Source organism: Aulostomus chinensis, chromosome 6 (genome assembly GCF_037954235.1).
Source record: "Aulostomus chinensis isolate RoL2024-O1b breed Wild chromosome 6, RoL_Achi_v1.0, whole genome shotgun sequence".
Taxonomy (NCBI): Eukaryota; Metazoa; Chordata; class Actinopteri; order Syngnathiformes; family Aulostomidae; genus Aulostomus; species Aulostomus chinensis.
Genome location: NC_141325.1, coordinates 23,145,681 through 23,169,040, shown reverse-complemented (window position 1 = coordinate 23,169,040; position 23,360 = coordinate 23,145,681). Strand labels below are relative to the sequence as shown.

General features: G+C 41.7%; 1 long non-coding RNA gene across 2 annotated transcripts in view; it reads right to left on the bottom strand.

The window, feature by feature from the left end:
* The window catches only part of LOC147260474 (uncharacterized), a 25,185-nt gene extending 3,469 nt beyond the window's left edge, over positions 1 to 21,716 (bottom strand). The window contains exons 1-3 of one of the 2 annotated variants that reach the window (XR_015116296.1): positions 21,496 to 21,716; positions 3,018 to 3,108; positions 1,205 to 1,472 (exon numbers count right to left, since the gene is read on the bottom strand). This is a non-coding gene — a long non-coding RNA (uncharacterized LOC147260474). The remainder of the gene's footprint in view (positions 1 to 1,204; positions 1,473 to 3,017; positions 3,109 to 21,495) is intronic. The other variant, XR_015116295.1, reaches the window with a different exon arrangement.
* Between the last annotated feature and the right edge of the window lie 1,644 nt (positions 21,717 to 23,360).

Below are 23,360 nucleotides of genomic sequence, written 5' to 3'. Positions count from 1 at the left end.
AAGTTGCACTAATGTTGCTCTGCTCTAGTGAGCAGAATGTGAGACACAACTTGTCTGGAGCCTCTTAGCTTCAAATTGCATCATTTTTTCCCTGTGGTGTTTTCCAACATGTCCCAGATATCAGTCTCCTGCCGCAGACAGGGTGTCACAGCCGGATTTACATACCAGCAACACAGACACCCAGCGGTACCACAACGCCACACACCAGCTCAATATTTTATAGCCATATGAAATATGCCTGAATGTGCACGGCATCTGCCATCTTTGTGGCTTTGCAGCCCCCTGGAGACCTGTTTGATCTGTAATTGGGAAGTGTGCTGAATTAATCAGCAGTTTATCCACTTTCTTAATTGAAATAACACTTTCAAAAACACAGACAACACAGAAAAAAGCACCACTGATCCTTCCCATATTGTCTTTTGTCTATTTTCAATTTTTCTCTGTGTGCTCACTAATGGCCCGTTGAGATTCAGAGAAAAATTATGTTGACAGGAATGGAGGGACAGAGAGAGAGAGAGAGAGAGAGAGAGAGAAAATGTCTTGCTGAGACATTGTTTATGTGATCTTTTGATTTGATTCATTTTGTTGTGTATTGTCATCATATACCTCCTAAGTGAAAAGGGTAAATACTCAAAAACAAGAGAAATGATAGACCTTATACGATGCATGAAATCTATTGACTATTTTTGCAATGTGATGGCTGAGGCAGTGAGCTGTGGGCATTGCTGCCTCCCACAGTTTGGCTTGCAACCGCACCACCACATCCAAGTTCTAATGCTTCCATACCTCCTGTATAAAAGAGATCTATTATCCTTTACTCAAGTAAAAAGCATCTTATTGCTACTTGTTGGTTACATTTATAAACCAAACAATGTTGTGTTGGAGGCATTTAGTCAAAACTGAAAGATTTGCTACTCAACATTTTTATACTGAAATTATCACAGATTACATTTTCATTAGCTGAGATTAAAAACGAAAGGGAGGCAAAAACTCAAGGGGGAGGAGGGTCGGTGAGGCCATGGAGGATGACCATCAATCAGCTCTGGCAAACCGTCTGTCCCCTCAGGGGGAAGGGTGGCAACTTGGTTACACTGTCTACAGTCAACTGGGGGATAGTTGGACGGTGGAAAAATTCTTTGAGGAACTCCTCAATCCCACCAACACATACTCTCTATATATAGTTTATATATATAGTTTGCCCTACCAGTTCACATGTGTTTTGTAGATCTGCTCACAATGGGTTGGGGGGGAGATCCTGCCTCAGGTGGAGGAGTTGAGTTGAAGTTCCTCAGGGTCTTATTCATGAGTGAGGGTAGGATGGAGCAGGAGACTGACATGCAGATTGAGGCAGTGTCCACGGTGATGTGGGTGCTAAATCTGTCCATTGTGAATGCCTGGGAACACCTCTGGAAGGGCTGGTGGATGTGGCTAGGGAGAAGGCAGTCTGGGTTACCTTGAGGAGGCTGCTGCCCCTGCGACCAGGACCCGGATAAGCAGAGAATGACAAAGAGGAACATAATATTAGTATCAACATAGCCTGAGTCTTCCAATCCCAAGATTTGTGTCCCACATTCATACCATTGCTTTGTCTACAGTGTCATGATTCAAGCTACCTCTGAAGTACAGAACTTCCTCTCAAAAATGTGAAATACAAACCAATTATTCGCTTTAGATGTTTGTTTGTTTTTTATTCTAAATGAGGTTTTTCATTTGGCTTGGGTTTTTAAACCAACTATGATCAGAATATTAGAGCCCATTTAAACCCATCTAGTGTTTCAAACATGAAAGAACTGGTCCTTTCATTCAGTTTGAACTGAAGATGCCTTTCACACAACAGGTGGAAAATCTTCAACCTTAAGCCCAGTTGCTTTCCTGTAAATCTTAGATGTATTCTGTAATATTAAATAATGAGCTGGTTTCACAATAAAAATTGAAATTGACACTGTACCTGCAACCACCCTGATGTTGGAACAAACCATGTGATCAGAGGTTATATTACCAAAAATTCTTCATAGTCTTAGGCGCAGCAGTAAATAAACACACGAAATTAAAAGGGTTCATAGCAAATCTTAAATCAAATTGATGATCAAGAGCTGAAAAAGCGAAACTGGGGAATGGAAAATTGGTCAGTTTCCAACTGATGGTGACTTTTCTAGGTATTTAGTGTGGTTTTCAACTTTCACTGTTGTAGATTATGATCTGCTGATCCTAATTGTCTGCCATTGTACTGAAATTCCTGTTGAAATAAAAGTAAATTCAATTAGTTTGCTGTTTCTTCCAGTCATGCAGGCGATGGGTGTAACAGTACTCAGAAAAAAATAGCCATCCATTGATGATAGACATGATTATGATGAAATATGTATTTGTTCATGATTCTCACTCCATTATTGTTGTACAGTTGTATACAGGTGGAGCAGCCAATGGTGTCTCAAATGAGAGAAACCTTTTTTTAAACACAGAGTCTGTAGTCTATGTTTAAAAAAAGGTTTCTCTCATTTGCCTGTGATTTTGGTTTATATAAAGTGATTGCGCTGACTGTTACACAAAAGCCCAGTGATGTCTCTCACCATCCCCCCCCCCCCCCCCCCCCGTAGCCTAGCAGAGGTGCACAGCATAGATCTAATACATTGTTAGGGTCGAGATCAATGTATGTGGGAAGAGGCGAGGGAGGAAGGGAACGGCTCTCATTGTTCCTGCTCTCTATGTTGCCACTCTTTAAGGCAGATCCCCGGCTGCCCACATGACGAATGGCAACTATTCTGGAGTGGCCGTTTGGTACTTGGTATCACAGTGGACTGGGAGTCTTGGGCCATCAGGTCTGAGACAGCGGCTGTCCCCAGTGCTGTAAAGGCGGGACACCTGGGGCTTCTGCTCTGCCTGGGTGGAAAGGAGATGCCATAAATCAGCCCGTCTAGGGGTCTGTGCTCTGCCTCACCATCCATCTCAGCCTCAAGTCCCCTATAGGCTGGACGGGGCAAGAGGGGTTGGGAGGTAGAGGGTGGAATGGGCTCACACACCTGGGGAGAGGGAAGAGAAGCTGCAGAGAGGCAGGGCAGGCCAGGGGTCTCTACTAGCCCAATGATTCAGTAACCCTGGAGCCAGGAGACTCTGTGAAGGGAGGAACCCCCGCAAAGGCCCCCACAAAGAAAGTTAGATTGTGAACATTAGAAAACTGACACAGGGAATATCACATGCAAATCATCGTTGAAGTATGCTTTGCAATTATGAACAGTAAAAAATACAATTGTACAACTGACTTTAAATTGTACTACAAAATACTGTAGTACAATTTAAATGTGAATTTACAGCATTTGCTAGCAGTTACAATAGCAAAGAGTTATTCCAGCACATCCAATAATTCCTCATTTTAACATCATGGATTCCCATTGTTTCAGGTATCATTTCTTTTACTGATATCATCACTGTACTCAGAAATTTACTGTAATCTCTGAAGATGTGTTCACACCAACGATGTGAATTTTTGGCACATTAACATTACATGTAAAGTCTATGGAGAGAAGCGAATAGATGCTAATTTGTGCATGTACTCGCTGGGCGGCACGAATGACGCACATGGCGCAAATATGAAAATTTGGTGACGTGAATTTCGCGTATTTGCGTCCATGCGCAAGTTGAAAATATTTAACTTGAGCGACAAATTCGCATTCATGAAAACAAATGATCCAGTGGTCAAATTCGCGTGAAAATTTACATTGTGTTTGGTGTGGAAGCAGCTTGAGCATGTGAACAAATGCCCAGGTTGAACTGGGGACTGATATGTTGTCAACATTAGCAAAGAAACCACTACCATTGTTAGCTTACATCCATCCATCAATCCATCCATTTTCTACCACTTATCCTGTTAAGGGTTGCGAGGGGGCTGGAGCCTATGTCAGCTGCCTTCACCCTGGACGGGTCACCAGTCCATCGCAGGGCCAACACATATAGACAGACAACCATTTGCTCTCACAGCCACACCTCCAGTCAATTTAGAGTATCCAATTAACCTAGTCCCCAATTGCATGTCTTCGGGCTGTGGGAGGAAGCCGGAGTACGTGGAGAGAACCCACAAAGGCATAGCAAGAACATGTAAACTCCACACAGAGAGACCCTGTTCTTGAGCCATGGCTCAAAACCTAGATCTCTTGCTGTGAGGCGACAGTGCTAACCACTGTACCACCGTGCCACCCTGATAGTTAACAGATGAACAATAATTATTATTGATATTCTTTTGTAGCGCTATTTAAAATCTTTGTTGCATTAATGCTGCTAAATCATATTTGGACTAACATATAAATGTAGTGGACTGCTTTAGTTAATAATCCCAAACTAAGTTGTTCCTCAAAATGGTTTGGTGGCTCAGATGCAGTCCAGAAAGTGTGAGAGAGGTCAATAGTGCGAGTGACAGCTGAAACACACCAGCCACATTCATAATATGAGTCTGTGGTGAAACGTGTAGTGAGTATGTATCCTTTCGTTCAAACAATCAATGTACGTAAGGTACAGCTAAAAACATATTTGAAAATACTGTCAACAATATCTACAGAAAAGACACGGATGGGAGATAGCAGCATGGAACACAGACAGCCATTGCAGCAGGTTAAAAGACCTTATAAATGTTGTTTGTGCATGCACACACACACTCACACTCACACACACACACACACGCACACTCACACACACACACACACACACACACACACACGCAAGACAGCCTATGCAACTTTCTAAGGAAACTTTGGGATTTATAGCAAAAAACTTGGAGGGTAAATATATGGTCCTCCGTGGAAGCTCAACCCATGGGTACAATTTTTTTTTTATATTCAAGTGGAGATGCTATTTGTTAGGTTGTGAATTGTAAAGTAAACTAGGTATGGAAGCAAGTACTTCTACTCTTATCAGACATCACAGCTCATTGACCAAAGCATTCTTGCATTAAAAGTCTGGAAGCACCAATAACAGTGTCTATCCACATATAATTTACCTATCCAAAGATGAGTCACTCTACTGAATGAGTGTTCCTACATGTTTGAAACTTATGCTGCTTATGAATGAGGTCTTAGAGGGTGGGAGTCAGAGCTTGAGTACATATCAAAGGGTAACAAGAAAAAGCTGAGACCGATTTTGATTGTGTGAGTGAGAGTTGTGTGTGAGCATTCATGTGTGTATTGTATGTATGTGTGTGTTTGCCTTTGGCAGTAGCAAAGGCCGAGAAGAGACGGCTGTTGCTCCACGTCTTCAAACGGCAGCACAGTTGTGTGCAGCAAGACCCTGCGGACGGTGGCAGCGCCAGGGGCTGCTGTGGTGGCTGAGAGGAGTCACACAACTTCAAAGACAGAAGACACAACTTCGGGGCAAAGCATCTGATCCAAGCACATGCCCCAGTATCCCAACAAGGAGGAGAGGGACAAGAGGGTGACTTTTCTATTCACTGATGCCTATCCAGTGCATGAAAGAAGAAGTGAAGGAGCTACCATTACAGTGGATCATGCAACCCCCAGCAGCAACATCAGCAGCATTATAATTTTCAGTGAAACTATTACAGTTATGATTATTTAGAGTTAGCTATTGTAGACAATGTGCCTATGACTCCAGAATGTAAACACTCTATTCCCAAAATGTATTTCTATGTTTAAAACTAAAAAAAAAAGTAGTAAGCTGGAATAAACTGCAATTTTAACAGTTTATGGTGTGGAAGGCACTTATAAAATCATTTTATGACATTGCAAAAGTGCAAAGGAAGGACTGAAGGCTACTCATATATTTTAGGACCTAAAATACATGATGGGGACTAGCAGTCAAATCCCATATGGCAAAATCCCGCATGTATGAAACCTATGCACATGGAGAGTAGAAAGACTGGTGTGTAGAAGTATACACTGACTGGTCTCTCTTAATTTATAATGAACCAATGATTTTAAAATAATGAAGCATTAGCTCAAAGATTGTATCTAAGGCCTGCTAATGTTATTGTGTCAATTCTAAGTTAAAGACAAAAAAAATATACCCTCATTATTTTCTCAACTAATCTATTGAAGCCATTTTTCAGTAGCTTGCTACAATTCTATGGGGCTCAATTTTCCCAGTAGCTTGTCCACTAATGCTTGCCATGTTGGTTCACAGGGGCCAGTGGTGGGCTTAATTTTGTGATGACAGTGATGCTGAATCCCTTGCACCGTTAAGATACAGTATAAAGGCATGTCCTTTCATTTAAAGGTCCAATATTATTTCTCACAATGTACAGGACTGAAATTATTTAATTGTTCTTATGTCAAGAGAGATGGTGAATGTTAGAAACTTCCAGATGGAACTGCTGACATGAGAAAAATTGCACCCCAGGTTGTCTTATGGGGAGACTTCCGCCTAGTCCCCCAGAGGGAGTCTGGATGACAATCCGAATGATCCATGTCTTAATTGATGGTGAACTTTATCTGTGTTTTACATGGTGGTAGTTGGTCAAAACTACAAAATGTCACTTTACAGGGGATTCTAGACTAGGGCACCAAATGTGCTTGGTCCAGCCCTGCCCTGTTTGTGTGTGTGTGTGTGTGTGTGTGTGTGTGTGTGTGTGTGTGTGTGTGTGTGTGTGTGTGTGTGTGTGTGTGTGTTGATGAGTAAATGTAAATTTGCTGTAAAGTGCTTGAGACAGCTTTGAGTACATTTATATACTACTGCAGGAGTGGGTTATTTTTCCCAGACTCCCAAGCCCAGATTATTGCCGGGGGCAATACAAATGTTTGTCACACTGTTTCCTTAATTACATAACAAATCCCTCCAAACATCATCTTTTAATGCCTGGATAACTCTTGATCAGGTGGTTTGATGTTCGCTTTAAGGTTTTATTACAGTAACTTGCATAGCTTTTGTAAATTCACAGAGGCTTCTCTAATCTGTGCAGCTGATCTCTCTCCATCTGTGTGTGTGTGAGTATATGTGTGTGTGTGTGTGTGTGTGTGTGTCTGTGTGTGTGTATGTGTGTGTGTGTTTGTGTGTATACACTTGCCTCAACCTCAATGAGGTAGCAAAAACAGGGAGAAGTTGTGGCACAACCTGAGGATAGTACTCATTAGTCCCAAAAGTTTAAAATGTATCAGTTTAAACAATAGCCAGTCTAAAACCTTAGCCATTCTATCTTCATATTGTCCCACAACTGTACTTGGATTTGGTAAATGGCTGAAGGGATCTCAAAGGCCTTCAACGGTTATATGTCCATGCAGTTGCCACAGCAGATATGGCAGTAGATCTACCACACTTTTTCCACCGGATATACCCGCATTCACGTTGGTATGTTTACATTTCTGTACATCATGAACGAGCCAGCAAACAGGGTAAAAGCACAGTCAAGTAGAAAATAGCATAGAGGGCCATGTGTGTTTGGTTACTTTGTCATATCCTTTACCCTTGTCAGTTTGTCAGCTACGCCACTATACCACACCAGAGCTGGACAGTAAACCATGGTTTTGAGTTCACGTCAACATTGATCAGAGCCAGGAGCTGACCTAGCAATACTTGTAAGGTCATTTGAATGACAATTAAACTCTGCCACATAGCAGATAACATAAAGATATTAATAGGTTTTTTGGATAGCGGACAAGAGACTGAAGAGACACAGGGAGTGCTGTGAATGCTCCTACACTACCATTGGGAGGAGTCACGCTGCTTCAATCATGCACATCCACATTGCAGTCACTAATTTGCCTTTTTCTCATTATCTCGCCAATGCAAACAAGAATAAAAAGTGTACCTTACCGTTAAGCTACTCACAAATATCCTACTCCATTTCTCAATTTTCCCTAGAAAATATGCCAAAGCCAGATAACTCCATCACCAGCACCACCAACAATAATTTTGTTTATATAATGATGGGGTCAGCAATCAACCTAACCCTTCAATAGAAAAAGCTATCTTGTGGGAAGAGATGAGGCCAATCACACCAGCAATCGGCAGAGACATAAAGTCAGAAAAAGAGGTGGAAAGTGAAATTGGGGTCCCAGATTATTTCTTTACTCGAGCCCAACCACTGCTTTCATTAGCCCCCCATTAATTAGCCTTCTTGAGCTCATTTGCAAGTCAATGAATGTGGCTGTAGGACCGGCGGCTTTGAGCCACAGCGGCCCTGTGATCTCTGGGTCCTCCAGCCCCTCCTCTCCTCACACACTGGATACAAGCCTTCCTGACAATTAATACAAAAGAGATTCATGCTCCGTATAGCCGATACATTATTCATATTTTCTCCTCACTTAAATAAATCATAATGTTCTTGAGGGTTTTACTTAAACAACATGCTTTCTCTCCCTCTCTCTCTGAGTTTTTTCGTAGATAACATCCAAATGAAATTGGTTTGCACTGACCTTGCCCCATATTTGGCTCACTTCCTCAACATGCAGACCCCCTTTCACCATCAAGATGATCATAATGGGCCTGACCAATTTGCCCATTTGTCAATTCTCTTGTATTAAAAAAAAAACAACTTCGAAGAATTCCAAGAATTTCAGATGTATCAAAACAGCACCCCCCTTTCATTATGCGGAATCGGTTTTGATGCTTCTGACTAATTAGGTCTTTTTATTCCACAGACGGCTTGGCTGTAAGTCCTCCTGAGTTCTGACTGCTCCCTCTGAAGGCAAACCGGCATCGTCTGGAGGATTGTGAGCCTTGATGCCTCCTATGTCCTCTGCATTGATCTGTTAGTGGTGTTGTGCTGGACCAGCGCAATCTAGACAGTAGAGAGCTGCTGTCTCAATGATTTAGCAGCCCTTTGTACTATTATTCATCTGACTGGAAGGAGTCAGTGTCCAGCTGAGGGCCTGCATCTTTTATGACCACTTGCAGCCCATTCAGACAAAGGTACTTCCACGGAATACCTTTGGGACATGCTACATGTATATTGATGTATCTGACTGTACATTGATTTTGAACACGTACATTTCGTTGCGAAAAGGAGGAGACTCATTATGCAAAGAGAAGAATCTCATTGGTTATCTTTTAAGTAGTCAGTCTGCGTTCCCTCTCTTGTTGACGTTGATATCGTTAGACAGATGCTGTCATATTGCTTGGAACACTTGTCATGTTACTTAATCCGTCAACGCCTGCCCAACAGCTGTCTCTTTTAGCTGCAAACTTCGCTCCTAATTTGGAAAGTTGCACAGTGCGTTTCAAGGTACACATTTTCCACTTTCTACCCCTGAAGTTCTTCAGCCTCACTTTAGCTGTTGTATATTTGATTGTTTTACTCCAGCATCGCGTGGTCCAGGAGATCTGAGGCTTCACGTAGCCACTGCTAGCCTGTCAGCTGAGAGTGGGTAGAAGCAGGTAGTGCAATTAGCCAGCAGTGAACATGTTTATCTGTCAGCCGAAAGACAGGATGGAATGGCTTTGAGGAGAGGGGTGGGGTGGGGGTGGGGGTGCCCCTTTTTAACTGTGTACAGGCTATTAGACTGTTTCAGAGAGCTCATTTTGAGATACAAAAAGGGGGATGCCTGTGCCTCCACCCCAACCCACCCCTCCCCCACCACCACCACCCAATTAGGAGAAGAGTCCCCCTTCTTCAGCATTTATTACACCTATTCAGTATTCTGGATACTGCTATCAGTTTTCCATAACTAGGCTGCACAAAGAGCAAACGCTCCATTTGGTGTGATTTGTTGCCCCGCTTGACCGCTTCTTTGTCTCGGCCAGGCTGGCTAAGAGCTGTGGAATGGGGCACCCCTGCTGTTTTATCAAGTCTACTGAATCTGTAATGAAATAAGTGGGGGTGACAGTGACAGTGGAGGGAGGGTAAGCAGAGGTAAGAGCGACACAGCGCCTTATTTGAATCATTTAAGCAAGATGCAATTACGGCTGCGCCCGGCATGGAGGAAACAGCCCATTTACAGGCAACACAAATCAATGAGCACAGCAATGGTGATGTGTTTGACAGAAGTGCCTGTTAGTGGTATACGGCTGCTCTCGAGGATCATTACACACCCTGTAGACAATACATTATCACCAAAAGAGAGGAAAGAAAACAAAGAGCAGTGGGAGGTTAGGAGGGGCCAATGGGCCATCTGTAATAGCCCTGCACAGTCATTTAAGAATGGAAAATGATACTCAGTTTCCTTGTCTTAAAGGACTATTGACAGTTTTTAAACTTCAAAGAATAACTAGAAGTTTTACTCTCTCCATGAATAACATGTAAATTTGATCAAATTAATTGTGATATCATGGTTTGACAAAGTAACTGCAACCATGCTCAGGTTGTATTTGGAGGCTGTAGTGTTTTTCTGACTTGTTTATCTTTCACACATGTAGAATTTGCCACCAAACCTCAGGTTCTGTTCAGACATGAGTCCTGACCCCTGAGTAAGCCAATCATAACAATGTTCATACCTGTCATTATGATACATCTCAATATGCGTCTTGGGTTCCTCTCTCCATATGCAAATAAACACATATATTAGTACCCCTTTTTAATTTTAACTATAAGGAATTAGACTAAATAAAAACCTTAAAGCAAATTTCCTATGGCATGTACCCAGCAAAAAATGTGGCCAACATTTAGAAGTGAATGAATAAAATCTCAAGGAACCCACAAAATCACAACAAAGCTAGATTTCAGGTTTCTTCAGGAAGAAGCCATATACAGCCGTTATTATCCAAGCCAAGTGTTACAATTTCAGAAATGATCTGGATGAGATATTCCCTCCAAGTGTGAAGCGATGGCAAAAGCCATGTAGTTATGATTTGACCCATGACTTGCCATGCCACATGTGCTATGCTTAGTATGGCAAGAAAGTCACTGCTTTAATAATAATAATAATAATAATAATAATAATAATAATAATGGGGCTGCACGGTGGTGCAGTGGTTAGCAGTCCCGGCTCAGGCACGGGATCTTTCAGTGTGGAGTTTGCATGTTCTCCCCGTGTCTGCATGGGTTCTCTCTGGGTACTCCGGCTTCCTCCCACCGTCCAAAGACATGCAATTGGGGACTAGGCTGATTGATACTCTAAATTGACCATAGGTATGAATGTCAGTGTGAATGGTTGTTCGTCTCTCTGTGTCGGCCCTGCGATGGAATGGCGACCTGTCCAGGGTGAACCCTGCCTCTCGCCCGTTGACGCTGGGATAGGCTCCAGCCCCCCCCCGTGACCCTTCATGTGTAGGAATAAGCGGAAGATGACGATGGATGGATAATAATAATGGTTTTTCAAAGCATAGAAACTCACAAACAAACATAGGCATAAAGTAATAAATAAGTGATCCTAAGCCTCACACTAATTACCTGGTTTCTGAGAGGGGAAGTATAGACTATTACTAATGATGGTGAAAGGGTTGCAGATATATTGTCTTGTTTTCACCTGGCAGGTGATAGCAATGCTTCCCTGTACCTGCTGTGCTGGAAATTGAAATAAGAAGAGAGCAAAACACTGCAGGCTGCTTCTATTAAGTATATTCCTCAGTGTCTTCCAGGAATCTAAATAACCAAAGATCCTGATTATAGATTATCTCTCTCTGAGTTTATCAATCTGATCATACATTGATTAGGTGTCCTTCAGTAGTCCAGCTCAATGCGTCCTCAGTGCGTCTTAGGTGTAGTGTTGTGTTGTTCATTATTTATTTGTTGGAAAATAACAAATGATTTGAGTCAACAAACTAAATCACTTACTGAAATGATTGGTTTGCAATCAAATCAAGCTGACAACTAATTTGTAGTAGCTGCAGATGCTGGCTACAGATAGCAGGTTCAAACATCATTAAGGGAAGTATGTGGAAGAAGCAAAGTTGTACTGAAATATAACTTTTCAATCAACACATAAATGTGCAGTAAAAAAGCAAAGATTCCTCCGCAAATGTAAGAGAATAGTATATGTAACTCACACAAGTGGATCATTGGCACTCCTTACATTAAGGTAAGATGCTCCTGATGCTGGGCTCCCCTATAAGCAAATGTTTTCATCTAATTACTATTCTGCCAGACAGGGATGCACCAATGTTACACACTCTCAGCGGACCAACAGCATTCACAGTCCCCAGTTAATCTAATGCAGCAAACTCTGCTCAGTCTGAAGCATACCAGCCCCACACTGGAGGACAGGAGATCCCAGCATAGCAGGCACAGACCTCCAGCAGGTGCCACTCATTTACTAATCCAAAACTGCACAATTCACCAGTTTGGCAAAATCAACTATGCTTGTGCATCAGTATCACCGTCGGTTGTTAACATGGTTACACTCACACCTTCAACTTACTGAGAAACATATATTTAAAATGTTAGGTTGTCCCATAATGAGAGGGAAGTGAAGAAACACACTGCTGCTGCTCGGAGCAAGAACGAGTCCCTTATAGATTCATTGTGCTATTCAAACAACAAGGAACTTGAAGCTGTGGATTGTCATGGGCATAATCACGAGCTATTATTGTCCAGGTGAGTTGGACTATGCAATCAGACCTCCACTGGCACTGAAATGAGTCATCATCCCCACTCTTTTGAATGAATCTTTTTAAGGATCTGATTCTAGTGATTTGGATTGCAAAAAAGAACATTGTGTCCTATGTCTACTTGGGTGCACCTGCCAGTTTATGCTATGGAACAGATCACCCAGTGTACATGGAATGTTAGGTTTGACAAGCACATAGATTTACACTGGGATCAAATGTGCAACAGATATTATATGCGATTTGCATTTTGGAAAAAATATATTTGATGTCCTGTTGAAGGCCTATTCTTTGCCTCCAAAGTCAGGATACTCACCCTAATCCTCCGTTTTGATTGGCATCAGGTGGGCTGACTCAGTACACCAGTTTTAAGGTCTTGTTCTAAATACTTTTTAAAAAAAAAAATTATTCTAATAATAATAATAATAATAATAATTTATAATATATCAGGTGACAAAAAAAACAACTTTTCCCATAAACCACTCTTCACTTCTCTGTCTTCATGGAAGATGATAAACAATCCTCCAGCCTCATCAAATATGAATGAAGATTAAATTTCTGGATTGCCGAACTCTGTTACATCAGTGCACTATTTGGTTTTGATTGGATTAAATTTTTTTTTTTCTTGGCCACCATGTTTAATACCACCATGAGGTGTTAAATGCCACATGGAAAACAAAAAGGCATGAACATGAAACAATGTTCTCAGCCGTGGTCCCATGAGATCACATTTGACATCTTTGGATGACGAGTGGGACAGAGGACAGAAGAATAACAGATGCTATTAAGCTGACCCTCCTAAAAGAGTGAAAATAAGGACATCCCCTGCTTCATTGTTTGTTTGTTTTTTACGTTATCATTATGCAATATTTAGTTTGTATTTGTTACTAGGAAGCACATGAGTATAATTTAAAATCAAATTTTAATTCTTATTTTCTAACCAGCAACCCTACCAAGTCCACATGTGTGGTAAGACAGAAAATAGAAGCCAAATATGGACTAAAGATACCTTGTATGCCAATTTTGTGAGATTTTTTTTCCATTTTTCTTTTCTTTTTAGTCTTCATATAGAAGAGCTCCAGCGCCATTGAGCCCAATGTTGGATACAACTTTGACTGAGCCTGGCACCTCTGGGACAAGTCAAGCACCAGTGCTTTCGCTGTCACATTTTTTCTTTGTCCTTCTCTCTGTCTCTCTCTCTATCTCTCTCTCTCTCTGTCTGTCTCTCTCTCTCTCTCTCTCTCTCTCTCTCTCTCTCTCTCTCTCTCTCTCTCTCTCTCTCTCTCTCTGCCTGAGGATGAGGCCATCTGGTCTATGTTGGTGAAGCCAGGCATGCTGACTGAAGTCGATGTGGGCCAGGCCACTCTGGGTACTGGAACACAACTCACTTTGTATATTGCCTTGTTTTGGCCACAGAGCCTCATTGCTGCCCCTCAGCAGAACATTTTACATGGAGCACTCCTCATTTACACTTGAACAGACGAGCAGCACAGCGGCCGTAGAGTGGCATCATGAATAAAATTATCATATCAAAATATCAGCTGTGAAATTATCAGTTGCTGTGTGTGTCGGCCTTCTTTCTACAAAAGGGAGAGGGGAGGGGGAGGAGGAGTTAGACACTGGGGATTGAGAAGCAACTGTGAGAACTTGTCAGAGGAAATTAGAGGGGGTTTCTGGACTGGACTCACTGGCTGGAAAACAGGAATCAGGGGAGGAAACCCCAGACTTGAGACTAGCCATGTGTAAAAGGAGAAGAGTCTCTTTTCCTACAGCAAATCTGCCTTTTCTCCCCATTTCCTTGTTTCTCCAGCGTAGTTGTCCTGTCAGTAAAGTTACAAACTGTCAAGTCATTGGATATACCTGCCTGTGGCATGGCCTTGTAAAACTAGAGCTCAGTGTATGCATCAATAGAGGATAACCCCTCTATCATGTCTTTTTCCAGGGCAAGGCTTCTCTGTACCTAATGCCCCCACTTCTGTGGCTCTCTATGGAGGATCGTGCAGGTCCACCCCTCATCTATCAGTGACACTACTGGCTGACAGAGCACTTATTCACGCTCACTCATGAATATTCAATTTACTTCCACTTCAAGGGTACAAAAGACATATCTATACACAGGAGAGAAGCATCTCTCTCTCTCTCTCTCTCTCTCTCTCTCTCTCTCTCTCTCTCTCTCTTCACTTGTGTCTTGCCTTATCTCTTTCTACCTTTTATACATGTACAATCCAAACATTGGTAGCAATATGCAGGCATTAATTTCATGCGCATGTTTCATTAAAGGTGTCGGCCAGGAGACATTTTTCCCTGGCACTTTGAGCAAGCCAACACAATCCTGCACCGTTTGCTCAAAGGAAAAATCCCATTTGTCCTTTGTCAGCACAAACACTTTAATTTGAGGCTTTCACTCCTGAGTAAGCAGCAGATCTCCTCAGAAGCCCAGTGAGACACAGGAAACACATGTGGGTCCTTCAATCCCTCCCTCATCAGCAGGGGCACACTTCATTCCGCATAGCCTCAATGTTTTGTCTGTCAGCAGGGGCATGCATAAGCAGCCCATCCTCGTGCCAGGTTGTCAAATACCGACGCTTAGTCACACCCCTCAGCATCTGATACCGACGTACAAGCCACCCCTTGGCGTCTGATGAGACACACCAGACTCTCAGCTAACTCCAATGTAAAAACCCTCTGGGAGAATATGAGATGCTCAGGCTCCTGCAATGTGAGTCACGCATGTGAAACCTTAATTCAGCATGCATTTTTAAATCCAAAATGCATCGTTCTCCAAACTTAACTGATTATATTAGGTGTCTCAATAAAGAGCCAGAGTTTAACTCTTTATTTTAAATGGTTGAGAGCACTGTTGTAAAGTGATGGCCTCCATTTGTACTCACAATTTCAGTTGAATATGTGAAACTTTTGGATAAGGTCAAACGTCGTTTTGACTGACAGATGAAAATGAGAATCCAAGTCACTGTAAAGTCCTTGTTGATAGACACTACTTCAACATCTCGAACTTTTTGTAATACATTATTATCGTCTGATTTTATCCTCCTGAACTGAAAGCATGGAGTGGAGGGGTTGTAAATTGAGAGAGGCGTGAGAAAGTATCAGTGTTTGACAACCTGGGATGAGAATATGATGCCTTAAGTCAAAAGGAGAAGCCAAGAACAGCTGTGTCAGCTTTTAAATAGCCAACAAAATTGCCAGGTCACACTTAAAATTTATTATGTGAAACAGATGTACAAATATTTTATTACAGTCTAAGAAAACGTGAGAACAACACAGCTTTTGCATTGGGGTGATATTATAAAGCTTAAGTGGAGTAAGCAAGAGTATTGTCTCTCAAAGCACCCATTTGCAGCATTTGGACATTTTTAAGCAAATTTTGAAATTGATGTGGCTGATTTGAATAACAAAACCCTGATTCATCCAAAGGCCTAAGCCAGGCCATTTCAAAGACAGCACTGAACTGACTGTCATTGTGTAATGGACATTACAACTGATGAGGCATGCAGACCGGTAAAAGTCTTCAAAGACTGCCATTGCTTACGTAATGTTAGCTTTTTATCTAGCGATTTTTTTTTCATGGTGATGCAATAACATATTTTTTTTTCTCCAACAATTACAGTCATTTTGGACTTTAAAGAGATACTTCACTCAAAAATAGTATTTTGTCTTTCTAGTACTCCGAAATTGAGCTCTCAAAGAGCTTCTTTGTGACTCTAGAATAAAGGAAGAACCAGCAATGTTTATTTAGCTTGGAGCTAATTGCAATTGCATTCAAACGACAGAACTGTCCAAAAATGTTTGAACTGCATTGACCAGAATAATCCTCATTGTCTTTATCCTGCCAAATGCACAGTAATTCAAAAACACTTTGACTTCAGCAAAAAATAAAGCATTTCCAGTCTGCTGCTGCTTTGAGCAAGCATGGTCAAAGGTGACAAACTGGTGTATGCAGTTGAATCCGCTTCCTTTCAGGTTTTTCATAAGTTTTGCTGTTGTTAGTAGCATGCCACAATGACCAAGTTATTGTGGGATACTGTATATTAAACTGTTGATGTAAAAAGGGTCTTCTACTTTTAAAAGCTGCTGATTAAAAAAGTGAGTCCCTTGAAGGGCCTCCCGCTTTTAAATAAAAATTAAAGTGTCCAGTCAGTCTATTCCAATTAAAATTAGGAAAAAGGAACTGTATCAGAGAACTTAATGCTGTTTTTTTTTTTCCCCTCTGCATCATTAAGTATCCACAAGGGGGTGTGGAGGATGCTGCAAGTGTTTAGCATCCCATCACCCCAGAACAAGTTAATGTCCAGCCACCTACATAAGATTTCACCGTGAACTTTTCCAACTGGTCTTAGTTGGTTCTGAATAAATTCTGCATCTTGCCCAGTGTCTGCTGGGATACTCACCATCCTGATCCTCCAAAGAGTAAACTAATTTCATTGTGCAGTTGAATAACATTGAGTTCCAGTGGAAATTTAATTGCTGGCAGCCAAAGTGCTCCTTACCAACACAGCCTTTCAAATTAAGATTCAATCCCTCAAAATTCATCAGTGTAATGAAAGGTGATGTTTGCCCTGATGAAGCACATCATGATGAGCAGAGGATTCGACTGTGAGTTGCGTTTGTGATGATCAGTGCTTGCAGCTCTCTAGGTGTGGTGAGGACTTAATTAGTTGTTTTTGGATTTGGCTTCTATGGATTGCATTGTGGATTGCATCGGCAATGCTGGGGCAATGAGTGGGCTAAGTGCAAACCTCTGTTCTCATAATTGCACATCTGTTTCCCGTAGCTTGCTCCAGTAATTGCCTTCTCCTCAGTCATCTGGCAGCAGGTGACTGCAGGTAAAACAGGACGAGGAAACCCGTCTGCACTCTGATCAGTGGGGATATGCAGGAACAACTGGGACAGATATTTTGACAGCTTCTAGTGGGATGCGTGCGCAAATGTGCACACCCACACACACACACACACACACACACACACACACACACACTCACACACACACACACAAAAACACTTCTAACTCTTACACTAGAGCACCACCTTGTGGTCAAAGATAGACTAACTGTTGAGAGTGTCAGTGACATGATATGAATCCTACGCTACAATAGTGTGGCCTGTCTCCTACTCACAGATCCCTATCAGGGCTTCCTGATAAGCACCATTAGAATGGTCTAATGGCACCACAGCTGATTCCTGATTGTCTGCAACCTTGTCTGAGGCCAGCAACAGTAATTTGCATGGATGTGAACTACTGCAGTCCTCAACTTTTATTCTTTTTTTAGGTCAATTAAATACCCCAGACATTAAATGACAAACAGTCAACTTATACATTTTCTCCAAAGGAATTTTGAAAATGTCAAATAATAATAGTAAGAATTCCAATAGATATCATTCCATTGTTTGTGACAAGAATACTACAGGCATCTTTACCTGACTGCCGACCCAAAGGCTTTATTCAATTACATGATTGGAAAAATGGAGAGTAAATAAAATAAAACATAAATACAGCAGTTGAATTTTTAAGAAAATTAGAAAAATAATTATGAGCCTGAGATTGTTTTTTTAATCATTATTTGTTGTAATGACTTTTTAGATAATCAGTAAAAGATTACATTTGTGTTCCAATGTATTCATGTAAATTGTCCAAACTGACACAGTTTTTATGAGAATGAAAAAAATTCCAATTATACTCATTCTACCTGTAAGGCATAACGTATATCATGAGGATTCTGAGTAACAGATAAAATGACACAGAATTCTTATCTCATGAATGAAATATGTAGCGATGGACTTGAAAAAAATACACAATGCATTATACATTAGAGATATTATGGATGCTATTGATATGGATGATCTGTAACTGGGTTATTTATATGCAATCCCATGAGAGCATATTGAGACAACAGAGCGTGAAATGAAAACTGTGGTCTCGATGATGATACACCACAGCATAAGGCCGAGCTGTGCATCATTTTGCCACAGGGTGTCAGTATGACAAAATGAAGTCATGTGAGGACTGAGCCCTCACTGGTGCAATTATTATGACAAAGTAAAAGCAGAGAGACTTGAACAGTCAATACACAATACCGCCTTCCGCCCAAAATTATCACATTTGTATTGGTAAAAATATAAATAAAACAATACCCTACTTGCACCATCACAATATAAATACCATGAATAAGAGTTTTTGCAATCAAATCTAAATTATTTCAAAAGCCATAACTCTGTCTCCATGGTAATACTACTACTACTAATAATAGTATTTGACTACATAGTTATACCTGAGTATTTGACTACTAACTGGAAAATTCAATACCATCTCAGGCACTTGTGAAATGAAAATGTTGCTCACTACTCCAATAAAAGAATGGACTACTGACCTAGTGATGCAATCTTTTGAAAATATTTTCAACAAAGCAAGCTGAATATTGCAATTTTACACAACTTCAGAATACATCGACATGTGTCTTGTAGCCAAGAGTACAAAGACAAGTATAAAATTTCCCCCAAATCTTAAACTGTCCTACATTCTGTTCTTTGATGACACTTCTTTTACATTCCTTTAAACTATGAGAAGCCCCTCTGGGAAGGCCTACCTCACACTTGAGAAATTTTTGTTGTAACATAGGAAACCATCCATCCATCCATTTTCCATACCACTTATCCATTAAGGACTGCACGGGGGGCTGGGGAATCAGTATGTTGGTCAAGGTGGTCACTAGGGGAAGTGAGGATCAAACCAGCGACCCTTCAAAGGCTAGACAGCCACTCTACCTTTGAGCCATGCCGCCTGCCCCAGAAGTAAAGACTTTTTGGGGAGAGTTAAAAATACAGGAAATACATTACAGTTCAACTAGAAATAAGTTTTGTTATGGTTCAGACTATTTTTAAGGCAGAAGTGAGTAAAATTTACAAGTGTCGGAAACTGTACTGAAAATCATCCATCCATCCATCCATTTTCTGTACCGCTTATCTGTCAACGGTTGCCAGTCCATTGCAGGGCCAGCACATAGACAGACGACCATTCACACTCACAGTCACATATAGTCAATTTAGAGTATCCAAATAACCTAACCTGCATGTCTATTTCACTAACTCATCTTCTTCTCCGGAGCCTTCAGGCTCCCCACATCCCAGATCCCGGGAACTGCTGGAGGAGGCTACAGACCTGAAGAGGCTCACGCCGCCACCTGTAGCACTGATGTCCCCATCTGTCCATCAGTCTCTTTTTGTTTCTCTCCTTCTTTATTTCTGTCCCTCTCTTTCCCTCTGTATATCTGTCTTCTTCCATTATCTGTCTTTGTCTCTGCCCCGCTCTCCTGCTCTCTTTCCCCCCAACCGGTCAAAGCAGAAGGCCGTCCCCATTGAGCCTGGATCTGCTCGACATTCCTGCCTGTTAAAAGGAAGGTTTTCGTTGCCGTTGTTGCAGGAGGTGCTTGCTGATGGAGAATTGCTGGGTGTACATTCATTGAAGGAGCGTGGTACTAGATAGATAGATAGATAGATAGATAGATAGATAGATAGATAGATAGATAGATAGATAGATAGATAGATAGATAGATAGATAGATAGATAGATAGATAGATAGATAGATAGATAGATAGATGGATAGATAGATAGATACTTTATTGATCTCCAGGAGAAATTTGCATTTACAGTAGCCCGACAAGGGAAGATAAAAGAGCAGTAAAGAGGCATGCAGGGTTTAAAGCAGTGCAAAGGGCAGTTTGTACACACTTACAAGACCTTTATAGAGATGTGTAAAGTGCGTGTGGTTCTTAGGTGCATGTTGTTAGTTTGTCATGAGTCCAGGGCTCCTACTGATATGTGTTAAAGAGCCGTATGGCGTGGGGGAGGAATGATTTCCTCCGTCTGTCCGTGGAGCAGGATAGTGACAGCAGTCTTTCACTGAAGCTGCTCCTCTGCCTGGAGATGGCGCTGTGCAGTGGATGATGTTGGTTGTCTATGATGGACAGGAGCCTGTTCAGCGTCTGTCACTCTGACACCGATGTCAGGCTATCCAGCTCAGTGCCACCCACCAAGCCAGCCTTCCACACCAGTTTGTCCAGGCGTGCAGCGTCCTTCTTCTTGAGGCTGCCCCCCCCAGCACACTACGTAGGCCTACATGAGGGCACTCGCTACCACAGACTGGTAGAAGATCTGTAGCAGCTTCCTGCAGATGTTGAAGGACGCCAGACCTCTGAGGAAGTACAGACGGCTCTGTGCCTTCTTGCACTTCTGAGCAGGCGTGGCTCCCCTCTGGTGGTGGTTGGGCCGCACCATGTGACTAGACCTGCTATACTTGAAAAGCATCTTGAGATAACTTTTGTTGTGATTTGGCGCTGTACAAATAAAACTGACTTGACTTTGAACTGTGGGAGGAAGCCAGAGTACCCGGAGAGAACCAACGCAGACACAGGGAGAACATGCAAACTCCACACAGAAAAGCCGGAAACGTTTTGCTGTGAGACACCCACTGCACCACTGTGCCGCCTGCAAGTGATAAATATGTTGTGTTATTGTTGTAATTTTTTAGTCCATTATGGTTAAGACTTAGCAGAGAAGGGGAGGAAGGAAGGAATTGATGAAGAAATTGAATAATTGAATAATAAAATTGAAAAAGTAGTATTTCATTGTATTTATGGAGGTTAGATAAAACAAAAAACTCATGGTACTAGAATATAGAAATGTAGGAATTTTTTTCTCTTTACAATTAATAATATCAGTTTAAATTATTTAAAAATAAGAATTTTGCTGTATCCTAACTTGCAATAATTGTAGATGCCCTGACTACATTTTATTATTTGGCAAACTCATGGGACCCAGTATCTTCATCTAAGGGGCCTGGAGATAGTGGTCAAATATATCAGCAGAGCTTTGTTGTCTGTAATTCTTTACAACTTGGGAAAAAAAAGAGCGACAATTCTTGAGGCAAGGTTGTTAGCGATGTATTTCCTAGACATCCTGTTGTCTTTCTTGACACGCTTGATTTTAAACAGATTCACCAGAAGGTGAATTGCTGCTGTAGTGATCCATTTTCTAAATGTTCTGTGACATTTGTGTGTTACCTACTACTTTTTCTTGGATGCAATGCTCCCAACAGACGTCTCCTCCAAGCTCTTGTTTCTCTTCTTCTTAGGTGAGCAACTTCACCCTTGACAGCTTTTAGTTGTCCTTTACATCCTCCATATATGACTGCGAGAAGTAATCTTGATGTGTCCTGATGATGAGATCTTTAGTTGAAATTTACACTGAGATCAAGTGAAGTTTCTGTGTTTGCTCAATTATTGTTATGGTCCTGGAATGGTTGCATATTTGTGTTGCTGACATAACCGCTAACAGTTGTTTTCGGTTACTAGTTGCGTCTTCCCCTGGAGCCACCTCTTCTCGGCTGTGGATCACAGCAGCCTGTGTATGACCACCCTGCATTAGTACCTGCAAAGAAACACTTGTGCAGTTTTTGTCATGGGTGCCTCTCGAATCTGCTACGCGATTATTCTGCATTTTGTAGCTCACCGTTAACTTATTTTCTGGCTTATGAGCCATTCTTTTTTAACTAGTATGAGGTACTCCTTTTGGGAGGCAGTTTGTGTTAACTGAAGAAAAACGTACCTGTGTTTTATTTTCACATTTTACATACACCCAGGTAAATCCTATGTTATCATCACTTGGCCTTGTGGATGTCAGTATTTTACCTTGATAAATGACTGGTAAGTGATTGTTATGTTGTTTTTACCATTTGCTGTCACCTGCAAACCTTCCTCAAGTGCCCTGCCTCTGTGTATTTGTTACTTACATTGGTTACATTGGACATTTCAATAAACGGCATTGACACTCGAAAACAATGGTACATACATCCCTTATTTCTCCTGGAGCACCAAACATCCACGGGCGTTGGGAAACCACCCTAAAAAACATTTAGAAAGGGGGGGCCCTTCAAAATCAAATATGGAATTTGAATTAATAAATGAGGCGGCACAATGGTGCAGTAGTCAGCACTGTCGCCTGACAACAAGACTTTTCCAGGTTCAACTCCTGGTGCAAGCATGGGGTCTCTCTGTGTGGAGTTTGCAAGTTCTCCCTGTGCCTGCATGGGTTTCAATGTCCCTTCTCCGTGTAGCGCAGGAGCGCGAGCGACACAGTAGAGTGCATAGGTGCAGGGTACCACTCAGCCAAAGTGAGCCCCCTAGTGGCTGGCTGTAGTCAGTACAGCAAATACAGTATCCCGCGCCAAACAAGATGGGTCATTGAAAACTCAGAGTCTTTCAAATGAAGTTTCTGCAAACACGTTTTTGTTAATTTAGGTAGTCATTATCGTGATATTGTCACCCTAAACCCCCCATGTCATGCAATGTGTATAAATGAATAGGTTTTAATGCGTTTTTTTCAATCCTAGAATTAACAATCCAACCTTCTCAAGCTTTTATTTTGGTACTTCCGGTTTCCAGGCAGTGTGAATTTGCATGTTAGCTAAATATTTAATTTTGCATGGAAGATTTAGATTTAACAGTTATCTTTAAATGGCTACACGATGGTGCAGTGGTTAGCACTGTGGCCTCACAGCAAGAAGGTTCCGGGTTCGAGTCCTGGCTTGGATGTGGGATCGTTCTGTGTGGAGTTTGCATGTTCTCCCCGTGCCTATGTGGGTTCTCTTCCTCCCACTGTCCAAAGACATGCAATTTGGGGAATAGGTTTATTGGATTCTCTAAATTGACCGTAGGTATGAATGTGAGTGTGAATGGTTGTTTGTCTCTGTGTGATGGACTGGTGACCTGTCCAGGGTGAACCCTGCCTCTCGCCCGTAGATGCTGGGATAGGCTCCAGTGACCCTTATTAGTAAGGAATAAGCGGAAGATGACGATTTAGATTTAACATTTAGTTTTAAATGGCTGCACGGTGGTGCAGTGGTTCGCACTGTGGCCTCACAGCAAGAAGGT